Genomic DNA, 13,853 nt, shown 5'->3' on the forward strand with positions numbered 1-13,853 from the left:
CCCCCAACCCGGCCCCAGTGAGCAGGAGTTTAAAAACTGGCCGCCAGATGACAGCGTTGACTGCTGGCCTTGTTTTCCTTCCCCTTCCTGCAGACAGCTAACTTTTCTATACGCAGCTCCTTTGCATTCGGGGACTGCCTCTTTTTTGGAACGGGGTGGGCGGAGAGGCGATATCCTGCAACGTCCAATATTTTGTATGGTGGAACAGTGCAGAGAGAGACTGTTTGGGTCCATCTTTGAGGAGCCAAGAGATTCAGGGAAATTCTGACTTCAGGTCCTCGGAATGCGCGGCCGGGACGGCGCTCGGCGCCTCGGCCACGGGTCTCGAACCGGCCGCTCGGCTCTCGCACTGCGCCTCCCTCGGGCAGCCGGGGCCCGGCGTGACCCCCGGTGAACCGCGGCCGCCGTTTCCCACCCCTCCCCTCCCAGCCTCCCTTCCCGTTTCACCCCGCCCCTTCCCCCCTCCCCAAGCCTGACAGCCCGGGAGCTGCCAAGCCCGGCGCAGCCATGGGAAGAGGAGGCGGGCTAGGGAGCGGCGGCGGCGGCAGTGGCGGCGGCTGCACCCGCGACGACGGCAACCGCTGCTGAGCCGGGGCGGCGGCGGGGACCCCAGGCTGGGGCCACGCGGCCCACTAGCCCCCGGCACTCTCGGCCCCGACGCGGATTCGAACCCGCGCTTGCTCTCCGGAGTGGAGGAGACTCAGAGGTACTTGGAGGCGGGCTCCGGGAGTCGGGCGCGCCTGTGCCCCTCGGTGGTGCCAGCAGGGTGGCAGGGGACCCCGCGCCGCCCGTTGTTTATGAACATGGGCATCTGCCTTTTGTATTCGCACGGATCCTTTTTTATTTTCATTTTTGGTCCACCCCGCTCCGAGTGACTTGGGGGTTGCCTGCACTCCCCTCCTGCTGGAGAAGTTGTTTTCTGCTGCTGGGTTGTAACCGGATCCACGTTTGTGTGTGCGTGTGTGCGTGTGTGTGTGCGTGCGTGCGTGCGTGTGTGTGTGTGTGTGTGTGTGTGTGTGTGTGTGTGTGTGTGTGTATGTATGTTGCAGGGGCGGCGACAGGGAGTTGGGGGCAAAGTCGAACCGCCCTACGCCGGCGGCGCCTACTTGGATCACCGTTTAGGGTGCCTGGAGGGGCTTCCTCCCGAGACAGTTTTGTTCCAGTCGTAAAACTTTTGCAAGTGTTTTTTTTTTTTTTTCTTTCTTGTTTGCCAGCATCCCCGGGCCCAGGGCTAGGAACTTGCCGAGGCTGCAGCTGAGGAACGGAGAGAGGTCCCGGGTGGCGCGAGCTGGCCCGCCGGGAGGTGGCTGGGCTGCAACCCTCTGCACCGCGCGCTCCTCCCCTGGGCACGTCCGTGCGGGTGCAGCGGCGCGTGGTTACCCGCGGAGTTGGGGACGGGGTGTGTGTGAGGGCGCGGGGGGTGGGCTGGGGAGGTAAGTAGAGCCACGGCCAGCAGCCCCCATGAACCGGAGTCGATGGACAACGTAGCCGGCAGAGCCTCTCCCCCAACCCCGACTCCGATGCCCCTGTGGGCTGTGAAATACTGCAGGTTCCAGGTTTGACAACTGCCCCAAGCTCGCAGCATGGCGGGACAGTGGGGCAGCGCTGAGAGGGCGCTCCGGCGCTCGGGGCAGAGCGTTTTCTTGGCTGGCGGGGCCCTGGTGACTTCTAGCCTCCGAGGCCAGGAGTTCCTCTAGAACCTGGACGTCGGGGCCGCCGGGTTGCGGGAGTTGGTGGCCAGGCGCGGGGCGTGTGTGCCGAGTGGGGCGTACGTGAGCGCGGTGTGTGCGCGCTGGTGCTCCTGGGGAGGCGTGTCGGCGCGGGAGCCAGTAGGGGTGCGGGGGGAGGAGACTGGCGAGGGGCCGCCCGCCTGTTTGTGCTGCCCGAGACCTTGGACCGGGCTGGGAAAGGTAACGGGAGGCCGGAGGGAGCCAGTGCCTGCAGGGGACTCAAGTACTACCGGGCCTTCAAAGCAAAACCCCACGTCCTGGGGCTCGAGGCCTGGTGGGAGAAGGTCTGCAGCTCCCAGGAGCCCCGCGTGGAAGAATGAGTGCCTCGGGAATGAGTCTATAGAAGCACACTTACTGCAAGCGCCCCCAGAATCCTGCACCCCAATTGAAGCTGCGGATCAGGGAGTCAGGGGTGCTGCCTTCCACAGTCCGGAGGCTAGATGGTCTCGCCGGGGGGAATTCACCTTTAGGTTTCCCGGCCTGCGTGGCAGGGGAGGCGCTCGCCTTTTCCCCACAGATGTTGTGGTAGCCCAGATGTGTGAGCAACTGGTGTTCCATCTGGAAGTCTGTTGTCTCATGTACTCAGGGGTGCCAAGGTGGAGACCATGGCGGTAACAAGGATAGGCACATTTCCAGAAACTAAAATGTTAGATTAACACAAAATGATCTCCCAGACAGGGTTGTTAGTTCTTTTGTGTGACTCTGAGAAAAGCAAAGACTAGTGTTCGTGGATGATATTCCACGGGGATCTTTGCAGTTAATGATAGTTTTTTTTTTTTTAACCTGGATTTGGAAGGTGTTTTGACCTAGAGATCCTCAGAAAACATTCTCTGAGACACAAGCATGTACCTGGCCCTCCTCTCCTTCTTCCAGTTTGGTAAATGTTTTTTTTGTTTGTTTGTTTGTTTTATGTTACTCTAAGGAAATTTGGTGACTCGACATACTATTTTCTTTTTGGAGTAAATATATCACAAATTATAGTTATGGTCTCCTGGATGCCATGGAAAGCCAACACTTAATAGGAAAGGGTGTGAAACGAAAGTCTATAAATGCAATGACAAAGTGATGAAATGAGTGCTTTTCTCCGCAAACTAAGCATAACTTTGCCATGCAAATATTTGTTCTAGGCAGAGATTGGGACTGTGTTTTTGATTATAAGTTTATAAACAGCAGACTCCACATTATAAATCACTTAAGGGATACTATAGACTTCTCTGTACTGTCTCTGGCGCCTCTGTTAACAGATGTTTATGGTGCTTGGTAACCTATGGGTTGTAATATTGAGTATCTTGTTAGTTGGGGACATAATGTTTATAGCATAATGTAATAAATGGAGGCCTGGTTGCAGCCGGCTTCTGCCAAGTGCATGAAGCACCATGACATGGAAACAAATCTTGAAATTGGTCCAACTTGGCGAGCCTTTGGTCTATCTGCTGGTAAACACTGTTAATTTACAGATAAATTTCCCAATATAGTGAAAATATGGCACAGCAAATTGTTTATCTTAGAATCAAAGCCTGAATTATATTTTGAAAAATACACTAACATGAAGCTGAAACTTTTCAGATCCTTCCCATGACAAAGTACGTGATTTTTGGTACTTGTTTTGCCTTTTTAAAGGTTCTATTTTTCTTAAACTTTGCATTAATTTATTTATTAAAGCATCGTGATTACAAAGTTATTCATAGTTGAGTTTTAGACATATAACATTGCAATACCAACTCCATCACCAGTTTCAGCCTCCTTCCACCAATGTTCTCAGGTTCCCTCCCAGATCTCCCCTCCTACTGCCTCCGCCTACCCCCCAGAAATCTGCTCTCTTGACAGACATCTTTCTAAGTTCAGCTGTTAAGGTTTGGGTCTCTTGATTTCAGTGTTGTTGACTTTGTGGTTTGGATATTTGGCACTCTCATTCTTTAACACCACTAAAGGGTGAGGGATTTTTTTTTAATGTCCAGGATTTTAATTCACTTTTTTTTTCAGTGTACCCACCTATGATCTCACAAACTCACTTTTTCTTCTTAAAAAGATTCTGTAATCTTTGTGGTAGTCATTTACTGACTGTGAATATTTACCTAATATAATACTGTGAATATTTACCTAATCACTTTCTGAACCTTGATAAGAATTCAAGTTTGGGTAAAACAGGGGTTAGTTCTCTGCTAATTGTGTAGACAGGCGCTGCAGAGATGTCTCTTGAGCCAAGTGATTTATTTTTAAACCTGAAATTATATTATGTAAATGATGCAGCCACTTCAGTATAGCAAACTTTAATGTTGCTCTATCAGGAGCATGAGCATCCACTAAAGTATTTCTTCCTAGAATGGGGAGAGTGCAGGAGTTAAAGCACATGCCTTGCATGCAGCTAACCTAGGTTCCATCCTCAGCATAACAGACCACTAGACACCCAAGCACCACTGTGTGCCACCCTGACCTCCCCAACACCCTCTACGAGGTCTGGTTTAATCCCTGGCCTGATAGGATGAATAAGGCCCTCACATGGAATCTTAGACCTGATTGACCAAGAATATTTGGGACCTGAGTCTCTTGGGAACTATATGTGAGACACTCCTATCCCCTTCCCCCCATATATTTCTCCCTGCAAATGCACTAGCCCATCTTTCTTGGAAATGGTCAGATGGGAATCTTCCTTCTGGACTGCTCTTTACAGTCTAGGAAAGATTCATTTTTACAACGTTCTCCCTTGTACTGAATCAACATTTTCTTTCAGCCATTGACCCACGTTTTGCAGGAGCCACACACAATGGCTCTAATCTCTCTTTCCTTTAAATGCTGTATTTGAAAACAAACAAACACCATGTTTCATCCTGGTCTATTTTGGCCTATTCTTGCAGCTGTTTCTCATCCGCTGTGGGGTCTCACCCTGCTCTAGATTTTGCATTGCCACCATCCCTACTTGTGTGTGTTGTTAATCCTGGACTTTTTATATCCACAAGCTTTTCTAGTAGCTTTACTATATTGTTTGCTGATTTCAAACCTATAAGCAAGACAATAGCCCTCTCTTTTCAAATTATTAATGACCCACAGTCAAACATCATTATAGTTTCAAATATGTCTTTTTATACCTGCACTTCCTATGAGACTGCAAAGTGTTACACTGTGCAGGTATATAAAATTCTACACAGAATGGAGATAGCTACTCAAGTTTTCTCTGTCAACAAACATCTACTCATCCAAATGCTACATGTAGAATGTAATTTACGAACAGGCAAATCGAAGTTGCATATTAGAGAAGGAAGGGATTTGTTGCATATATTATAGACAGTTCTGGGATACTTTTTAAGTGAACCTCACTATTTCTGTTTTTACAAGCATGAGTCAGTGCTAACAATCATGCGTTTATTGAAAGCTTATTCTGGCTAATATCCAGAAAACATGGCATCTGGACCTGCAGGAGTACATGAGACAGAAATGTATTCTTTTTTTTTTTTTTTGTGGTCATGAAAACTAGGGATATTCCATATTCTTTTTTTTAAAATTTTTTCCCTTTATTTTATTTTATTTTTTTTTTTACAGTTGTAGATTTACAATTTTTTGTGCTTGGGTTTCAATTATACAATGATCAGATACCCATCCCTCCACCAGTGCCCATTTTCCACCACCATGGATAATATCCCTCCCACCCCCATCCCCCCATCCCCCCTGTCTCTGTGGCAGGGCAATCCCCTGTGTTCTCTCTCTCCTTTTGGGTGTTGTGGTCTGCAAAAGAGGCATTGAGTGGCAAACATGTTCAGTCCATAGTCTACTTTCGACATGCATCTCCCCTCCTGGGAGGATCCTCCAAACATCCTTTATTTGGTGCTCCCTTCTCTATCTGAACTGCCCTTTCCTCTAGGATACCCGGCTGGCCTCTAAGTTATGGAGTAATCCTCCTGGTGCTAATCTCAGCTATTCTTGGATATTAATCTCATACTTTGTTACTTTATATCCCCCAGATGAATGCAATCTTTCTATGTCTAACCCTCTCTTTCTGACTCATTTCGCTTAGCATGATACTTTCCATATTGTACCACTTGTATGTAAATTTCATGACTTCATCTTTTCTAAGAGCTACATAGTACTCCATTGTGTAGATGTACCAAAGTTTCTTTAACCAGTCATCTGTTCTTGGGCATTCAGGTTTCTTCCAGTTTCTGGCTATTGTAAAGAGTGCTGCAATGAACAAACAAGTGCAGATGTCACTTCGACTATACATTTTTGCCTCTCTGGGATATATTCCCAGGAGTGGTATTGCTGGGTCAAATGGGAGCTCAATTTCTAATTTTTTGAGAATCGTCCATACTGTTTTCCAGAAGGGCTGAACCAGTGGACATTCCCACCAGCAGTGAAGGAGTGTCCCTTTCTCGCCACATCCACGCCAGCATTGGTTGCTTTTGTTCTTTTGAATGTGGGCCAGTCTCTGAGGTGTGAGATGGTATCTCATTGTGGTTTTGATCTGCATCTCCCTGATGATTAATGATGTAGAGCATTTTCTCGTGTGCTTTTTTGCCATTCGGATTTCTTCTTTGAGAAAGTTTCTGTTCATTTCATTGCCCCATTTTTGGATGGGGTTGGATGTTTTCTTCTTGTGGAGTTTAACCAGTATTTTATATATCCTGGATATCAACCCCTTGTCAGATGTGTATTCGGTGAATATCCTTTCCCATTCTGTAGACTGTCTTTGTATTTTGGTCACTGTTTCTTTGGAGGTGCAGAAGCTTCTTAGTTTAAGATAGTCCCATTTATCTATCTCTGTTTTCACTTGCTCGGCCAGTGGCGTGGCATCTTTGAAGATACCATTAGCTTCAATGTCATGGAGGGTTTTGCCAACTTTATCTTCAATGTACCTTATGGTTTCTGGTCTGATGTTGAGGTCTTTAATCCATTTTGATCTTACTTTTGTACATGGAGTTAGGCAGAGTTCTGAGCCTATTTTTTTGCATGTAGCCGTCCAGTGATGCCAACACAATTTATTAAAGAGGCTTTCCTTACTCCACTTCGCATTACTTGCACCTTTATCAAAGATTAGATGATCATATGATTGAGGGGAGATGTCAGTGTATTCAACCCTGTTCCATTGGTCTGCAGTTCTGTCTTTGTTCCAGTACGATGCTGTTTTAATTATTACTGCTTTGTAGTACAGTTTGAAGTTAGGGAGGTTGATTCCTCCCATTTTCTTTTTCCCAAGAATTGCTTTAGCTATTCGTGGGGGCTTATTGTTCCATATAAATTTCAGGAGTGTTTGCTCCATTTCTTTGAAGAATGTCATGGGTATCCTTATAGGGATTGCATTGAATTTATACAATGCTTTCGGTAGTATTGCCATTTTGACAATGTTAAGTCTCCTGACCCATGAGCAGGGGATATCTTTCCATTTCCTCATGTCCTCTTTGATTTCCTGAAGCAGTGTTTTGTAGTTTTCTTTGTACAGGTCCTTTACTTCCTTAGTTAAGCTGATTCCTAGGTACTTGATTTTCTGGGGCACAATTGTGAACGGGATTGTTTTTTTCATGTTGCTTTCTTCTCTCTCACTGTTTGCGTATAGGAAAGCCATGGACTTTTGGGTATTGATTTTATAACCTGCAACTTTACTATACGAGTCTATTGTTTCTAGGAGTTTTTTGGTGGAGGTTATTGGGTTCTCTAAGTAGAGTATCATATCATCTGCGAAGAGTGAGAGCTTGATTTCTTCCTTTCCTACCTGAATGCCCTTAATATATTTTTCCTGCCTAATCGCTATTGCAAGTACTTCCAGTACTATATTGAACAGCAGTGGAGAGAGTGGGCATCCTTGTCTCGTCCCTGATCTTAGAGGGAAGGCTCTCAGTTTTTCCCCATTGAGGATGATGCTTGCTGTAGGCTTGTGGTAGATGGCTTTAATTATGTTGAGGAAGGTCCCCTCTATACCCATTTTGGCTAGGGTTTTCATCATAAAGGGGTGCTGGAACTTGTCAGATGCTTTCTCTGCATCTATTGATATGATCATATGCTTTTTATCTTTTCTTTTGTTGATATGATGGATTATGTTGATTGATTTCCGGATGTTGAACCATCCTTGCATCCCTGGGATGAATCCTACTTGGTCATGGTGTATGATCTTTTTGATGAGTAGTTGGATTCTATTTGCTAGTAGTTTGTTGAGGATCTTTTCATCTGTGTTCATCAGGGATATCGGCCTGTAATTCTCTTTCTTTGTGGTATCTCTGTCTGCTTTTGGTATCAGTGTGATATTTGCTTCGTAGAAACTGTTTGGAAGTGTTTTTGATATTTCAATTTCGTGGAAAAGCTTAAAGAGCATTGGGAGTAAGTCCTCTTTAAAGATTTGGAAGAATTCACTAGTGAATCCATCCGGGCCAGGGCTTTTGTGCTTGGGGAGACTTTTTATTACCATTTCAATTTCCTTGATGGTGATAGGTCTGTTCAGGTATTCCAGGTCTTCTTGGTTCAGCCTTGGGAGTCTGTAGGAGTCTAGGAATTTATCCATTTCCTCGAGGTTTTGATGTTCCGTGGCATAAAGCTTCTCAAAGTACTCCCTGAGGATCCTCTGAATTTCTGTGGTTTCTGTTGTAATGACCCCCTTTTCATTTCTGATTCGGTTTATTAGGGTTTTCTCTCTCCCTTTCTTTGTGAGTTTTGCTAGAGGCTTATAGATCTTGTTAATTTTCTCAAAGAACCAGCTTTTGGTTTCATTGATCTTTCGGATTGTTTTTTGGGTTTCCATCTCGTTAATCTCTGCTCTGAGTTTTATTATTTCCTTTCTCCTGTTCGGGTTGTGCTCCTTGTTTTGGTCCTTCTCCAAGCTCTTAAGCTGTGAGGTTAGTTTATTTATGTGGGCTCGTTCCTCCTTTCTGAGGAATGCTTGTAGAGCTATAAACTTTCCTCTTAAGACAGCTTTTGCTGTGTCCCATAAGTTTTGGTAACTCGTGTCCTCATTTTCATTCGTTTTTAGGAATCTTTTGATTTCCTCTTTGATTTCCATTCTAAGCCACTCGTTGTTCAATAGCGCACTGTGTAATTTCCAGGTGTTTGATTTAGTTTTCTGTTTTTGTGTGTGATTTACTTCTAATTTAAGCGCATTGTGATCTGAGAAGATTGTTGATACAATCTCTACCTTCTTAATTTTATGGAGGCATGTTTTGTGGCTCAGCATGTGGTCTATCTTGGAGAATGTTCCATGTACGGTTGAGAAGAATGTGTATTCAGCTTTTTGTGGATGAAGTGTCCTGTATATATCTACTAAGTCCCTTTCTTCCATTGTTTCCCTCAGATGAAGTATGTCCTTGCTAACCTTGAGTCTGGTTGATCTATCAAGAGGTGACAAAGCAGTGTTGAAGTCTCCCACTAGTATTGTGTTGCTGTTGATGTCTTTTTCCAAATCTATGAGTAGTTGCTTTAAGTACTTTGCTGGTCTCTCATTAGGTGCATATACAGTTATTATTGTAAGTTCTTCCTGTTGTACAGATCCTTTGATCAATAAGAAATGGCCTTCACTGTCTCTTATGACCTTCCTCACTATGAAATCGATGTGGTCTGATATTAGGATGGCTACCCCAGCTTTTTCATGGGAGCTGTTTGCCTGTAGGATTGTTTTCCAGCCTTTGACTCTGAGTCTGTGTTTGCTTTGACTATTGAGATGCGTTTCTTGCAGGCAGCAGAATGTTGGATTCAATTTTCTAATCCATCCTGCCACTCTATGTCTTTTAATTGGTGCATTTAGCCCATTGACATTGAGAGATTATTGTTATGGGATTTTGTCCCATTGTTCTGTTAAAATTTGGTGTATTTGAAGGGCCTTTCCTGCCTTAATGTAGCCCATTTAGTTGTTCTTGTAAGCATGGTTTTGAGTCTATGAAGTTCCTGAGCTGTTGTTTGTCTGTGAAACTGTGTGTTGTTCCTTCTATTATGAATGAGAGTCTCGCTGGGTAAAGTATTTTTGGGGAGGCATTTATTTCATTGAGTTTTTTCACTATGTCCCACCACTGTTTTCAGGCCATAAGGGTTTCATCAGAAAAATCAGCTGTGAATTTTAAGGATGCTCCTTTGTAAGAGATTTCTTTCTTCGATCTTGCTGCTTTCAGAATTTTGTCTCTGTCTAAAGTTTTGGTCATTTTGATCAGAATGTGTCTTGGGGTATTTTTATTCGGAGTTCTTCTAGCTGGTACCCTTCGGGCCTCCAGAATATGGTCACAAGTTTTCTTCAGCTCTGGAAACGTTGTAGCAATGATGTCTTTGACAGTTTCTTCTTCATCAAGGTTTTCTTCCTGTGCCTCTGGGACTCTAATCATTCTTATGTTACCCCTCTTGGCTTCATCACGATCTTCTCTTGCCATCTGTTCCCGAATTGTGAGTCTCTTTTCCATTTTCTGCTCTTTCTGGAGAGTCTCTGAACTTCATCTTCGAGCTCACTAATTCTGTTCTCAGCCGCTCTTACTCTGCTGCTGAGGCCTTCCACTGAGTTTTTCAATTCGCCTATGAGATTTTTCAGGTCTGACATTTCTGATTGCATTTTCCTCATTTCTGCCTTCAGATCCTCTTGTCTTCTATTGGCATTGCTTTCCATTGTTTCTTTTAATTCCCTAAGCATCCTAAGTAGCTCCCTTCTGAATTCCTTGTCAGAGAGATTGTCTAACACTACAGTACTGTTGGTGTCATCTGGGCTAGACTCTTCAATATGAAAGTTTGGTGGGCTTTTGCGTTGCTTTTCCATTGTGAGAGGTGTGGTTTAGTCCTTCACGTTCACTGTTACTATTCTGCTTGATATGCATTTTGAGTTAAGATAGGCTTATGAGTTATTGGCTACTGTATTTCTAGTGGCTGAGTTAAAATAGAGAAGTTTCCACCTAAGAAGGTAGCTTATGGTTCCTATGGCATACGTAGTGGGAAAATATTTCGTGGCCGCGTTAGTGGCCGCGGCTCCATAAAGAGTCCCTGGCACTGGGCGAGGAGTTGGGAACGTCTCCTGTTTGGAATTGGAGCCGTTCAGCTTTGTTGCCCAGAGCTGGGCCTCTGTGCCCGTCCCACGCAGCTCAGGGGTTGAAAACCGGCTTTCTATGGGCTGGATCTAGCTGCGCATGCCAAGAGAGGGTCCCAGGCCCTTGGGGGCGGGCTGTACCTATTTGGAATTGGAGCCATTCAGCTTTGTTGCCCAGAGCTGGGCCTCTGTGCCCGTCCCACGCAGCTCAGGGGTTGAAAACCAGCTTTCTAGGGGCTGGATCTAGCTGCGCATGCCCCGAGAGGGTCCCAGGCCCTTGGGGGCGGGCTGTACCTGTTTCCGAAATGTATTCTTAAGCAACTGAAATTGAAGACACTCTCATAGGATGTGACAAAGTCAACAACCTACCCTTCCTCTGCAGGTTAAGGGCTTGTTAATGCTGCCCCGGGAAGACCAAGTAAGTATAGCGCACTATTGGTACAATGGTTTCTACAAATGTTGTGTGCCTGGGCCCAACATGAAACTAAGACTCTGAAGTCACTCACTTACCAAGTCCTAACCTTCCAAGAGGAAGGAAACAAAACTGGTTCAGACTTGGAAGAGGATGAAGTTTGAAAACAGGGACTTTGGACCTTACTCTGAGTCTGAATTTTGCCACCAAAATGCAGATTAACATCTCTAAGACTTCCTTTTATACTCTGTGGAAAGGATAATGCTTCTTGCTCAAGGGCTAGGTAGAGTATTTCCACACAACTTCTGTAGAATTTATGGCCAGTATGACGCATTAGAAAGCTACCCAGAATGATTGATTTATCTTTTGTTTATTTGTCTGGTTTCTCTAACTGTATTGATTCTGTCAACCAGATTTGTGGTTTAATACAAGGGCCCCAAGTGGAGGAGCTGCTTGGGCCCCGAGTTTAGGGGTGCTTCTTGGCCAGGAGGGCTGTTCCCCACAGTACTGGGCTGGTGACTGTGGTGGAGGGCATGGGGGGAGAGCAGGAGGACGGGTCTGAGCTAAACCTGGTGGTGCTGGGGAGGAGTGGAGGATATGTCCAGGGTATCACGCTAGAGTCAGGCACCTGCAAGGCATGAGCCTTAACACCTGTACTCTCCCTAGCCCTGGACTCTGTGTTTTTAACTAACTTACCTCCCCATTCTGTTCCCAAATCAGTAGAGAATCTCTAGCACAGAGTCCTTAAAACTTCCAGATGTGCCTTCTGCTGTCATTTTTTTTTTTTTTTTTTTTTTTTAGGCTTACAAATTTTGTGCTTGGGTTTCAGTTATACAATGATCAAGTCCCCATACCTCCACCAGTGCCCGTCATCCATCCCAATGGGTCCCAGCATCCCCCCCACCCTCATCCCCCCCCCCGTCCCATCCTGCCTCTGTGGCAGGGTATTCCCCCTTGTTCTCTCTCTCTTCTTTTGGGTACTGTGTTTTGCAAGAGAGACTTTGAGTGGCAATCATGTTTGGTCTATCGACTACTTTTAGCATGCTTCTCCCACCCTGGGAGGGCCCTCACAACACCCTTCATTTGGTACTCTCTTCTCTATCTGAGCTTCCTTTTCACCTAGAGCCTGTGGCTGGCCTTCCATTCATGGAGCAAAATTCCTGGTACTAATCTCAGCCATTCCTGTGTGTCACTCTCCCTTTTTGTTGCTTTATGTTCCCCAGATGAATGCAATCTTTCTGTGTCTATCCCGCTCTTTCTGACTCATTTCGCTTAACATGATACTTTCCATGTAGTACCACTTGTATGTAAATTTCATAACTTCATCTTTTCTAACAGCTACATAGTACTCCATTGTGTAAATGTACCAAAGTTTCTTTAACCAGTCATCTGTTCTTGGGCACTCAGGTTTTTTCCAGATTCTGGCTATTGTAAAGAGTGCTGCAATGAACAAACAATTGCAGATGTCACTTCGACTATACCTTTTTGCCTCTCTGGGATATATTCCCAGGAGTGCTATAGCTGGGTCAAATGGGAGATCAAATTCTAATTTTTTGAGAGTCGTCCATACTGTTTTCCAAAAGGGTTGGACCAGCCGGCATTCCCACCAGCAGTGAAGGAGGGTCCCTTTCTCGCCACATCCGCGCCAGCACCGGTTGCTTTTGTTCTTGTGGATGTGGGCCAGTCTCTGTGGTGTGAAATGATATCTCATTGTTGTTTTGATCTGCATCTCTCTGATGATTAGTGATGTAGAGCATTTTCTCATGTGCCTTTTTGCCATTCGAATTTCTTCTTTGCGAAAGTTTCTGTTCATTTCCTCACCCCATTTTTTGAGGAATCAACCTCCCTAACTTCAAACTCTACTACAAGGCAGTAATAATTAAAACAGCATGGTACTGGAACAAAAGCAGAGCTGCAGACCAATGGAACAGAGTTGAATATACTGACATTTCCTCCCAAACATATAATCATCTAATTTTTGATAAGGGGGCAAGAAAAGTGAAATGGAGCAGGGAAAGCCTCTTCAACAAACTGTGCTGGCAAAATTGGACGGCTACATGCAAAAAAGTGGGCTCAGATCTCTGCCTAACACCATGCACAAAAGTAAGATCAAAATGGATTTATGACCTCAACATCAGACCAGAATCCATAATGTTTATTGAAGACAAAGTCGGCAAAACTCTCCATGATATTGAAGCTAATGGTATCTTCAAAGATGTCACGCCACTGGCCGAGCAAGTGAAAACAGAGATAGACAAATGGGACTATCTTAAACTAAGAAGCTTCTGCACCTCCAAAGAAACAGTGACCAAAATACAAAGACAGCCTACAGAATGGGAAAGGATATTCACCAAGTACACATCCGACAAGGGGTTGATATCAAGGATATACAAGGTACTGGTTAAATTCTGCTGTCATTAGGCTTGCTGCTTTTTGTTTTAATGAGAGTCGCATGGGTATAGAATGTCTTCCTTTCGAATAATACCAGTGAAATCCCAATGAATTATTCTTCTTAGATTGTGAACTTGTTAAAACATAAATCTACTCGAATTGGCTGGACTTTTAAGTGAAAAGTATCTCCTCAGGGAAAAACTTGCCACACTCAGAGATGTGGCACACAGAATGGGAAATTCTATGATGAAGCCCCCGTTCAGCATGAGAACAGGTACTTTTTATGGGTTTCTCGCTGGTGGAAAGCCCATGAGGATAGACATATACAATAGTAGCTCCTTGATAGTTG

The 13,853-nt window shown here is 45.1% G+C and overlaps 1 protein-coding gene across 2 annotated transcripts in view; it reads left to right on the forward strand.

The window, feature by feature from the left end:
* Window positions 1-277: 277 nt before the first annotated feature.
* Window positions 278-13,853, forward strand: part of GHR (growth hormone receptor) — a 305,006-nt gene continuing 291,430 nt past the window's right edge. For both annotated transcript variants that reach the window (XM_056112076.1, XM_056112075.1), the window contains exon 1: window positions 278-706. The gene's annotated coding sequence lies outside the window, so the exon portion shown is untranslated. The remainder of the gene's footprint in view (window positions 707-13,853) is intronic.

Source organism: Sorex fumeus, unplaced genomic scaffold, assembly GCF_029834395.1.
Source record: "Sorex fumeus unplaced genomic scaffold, SorFum_2.1 ptg000015l, whole genome shotgun sequence".
Taxonomy (NCBI): Eukaryota; Metazoa; Chordata; class Mammalia; order Eulipotyphla; family Soricidae; genus Sorex; species Sorex fumeus.